Here is a 1,127-nt window from a genome sequence, read left to right as displayed (position 1 = left end):
ACATATTATTTCATTTAACATAGCAAAGCGGAAGTGAAACTCTCAGAAAATACTACAGTACTCCTATAAAATTACTACATGTTCGTTCATTTTTCGTCATATTTTTCCTGTTTCAGATTCACACACTTTTCACACACACAAGTATTTTCAGTTTAACACTTTTTGTGTTTTTTTTTCAGTGTTACTCTTCTACAGTGAAACCTTTAGAGAAGAAACTTTTTGTTATCCAATGTTTGTTTTTTTAAATTTTAGAATAATATTTGTCATTGTTCAATTTCTAAAGTGAAACCTTTAGAGAAGAAACATTTTTAGCAATTTTGTTTTTTTTACTTTTAAGAGTATTATTTGTCATTGTTAAATTTCTAAAGTGAAACCTTTAGAGCATTAAGACAATTCTGGAAAGTGGGAAACATTTCCGCTGATTGCAAACTGTTGGCGTGTTGCTCAGCGATAAGAGGGCGTCGTTAAAAAAGTCCCTTTTTTAAGAGCGCCTCTGTCTCAGCACCGCTTCTTCTCCTGCTGCGCGTGCTCGGGGGCGACGTTTGCTCGCGGAAAAAACCCACAGGACGCACAACTCGCATCTCCTTCCTCTCCAAACCTCATCCGCACAAGAATGAGGTCGATGCGTCGCTCTCGTGGCATACCTGGCTCTCATTCACATGAAGAATGAGAGTCATCTTGGCATGGAAGGGACAGAGGCGACGGTTCACGGGGCCCCCCCGGGGCCGGCGCCGTGCTGCCTGGACGGGAATCCTCCTCAGGAGTGTCCAGGATGGGCAGAAACAGCTCGCCCTGTTCACCAGAATGAGTAGTTCCAGATAAGAACTTTACAGCATCTAGCGAAGAGGGGAGCCGAGGCCCGGATCAACGCTCGGGGAGGCTGTCTCAGGAACCCAGTCGCTCAGACGCCGGCTCTCCTCACAGAACAGGTGCAGCTTCTCCAGAGCGGGGTCCATCCCAAGACCCGTCAGCTGGGTTCTGTACACACAAGGGGGAGGAAAGAGGCCTTGGTCACACACAGTTTCTGTCAGAAAGCATCACATAGAAACCCCCCCTCTGATAGGGATTCAGAGTCCCGGGACGTTGTTATCCGAGCTCTACGTACCGTGATGAGGACGCAGTGGGAA

At 46.2% G+C, this 1,127-nt stretch overlaps 1 pseudogene; it reads right to left on the bottom strand.

The window, feature by feature from the left end:
- Positions 1-836: 836 nt before the first annotated feature.
- The window catches only part of LOC116704739 (growth arrest and DNA damage-inducible protein GADD45 gamma-like), an 8,439-nt pseudogene continuing 8,148 nt past the window's right edge, over positions 837-1,127 (bottom strand).

This window comes from Etheostoma spectabile, chromosome 16, assembly GCF_008692095.1.
Source record: "Etheostoma spectabile isolate EspeVRDwgs_2016 chromosome 16, UIUC_Espe_1.0, whole genome shotgun sequence".
Taxonomy (NCBI): Eukaryota; Metazoa; Chordata; class Actinopteri; order Perciformes; family Percidae; genus Etheostoma; species Etheostoma spectabile.
This window is presented reverse-complemented; position numbering and strand designations above follow the sequence as displayed.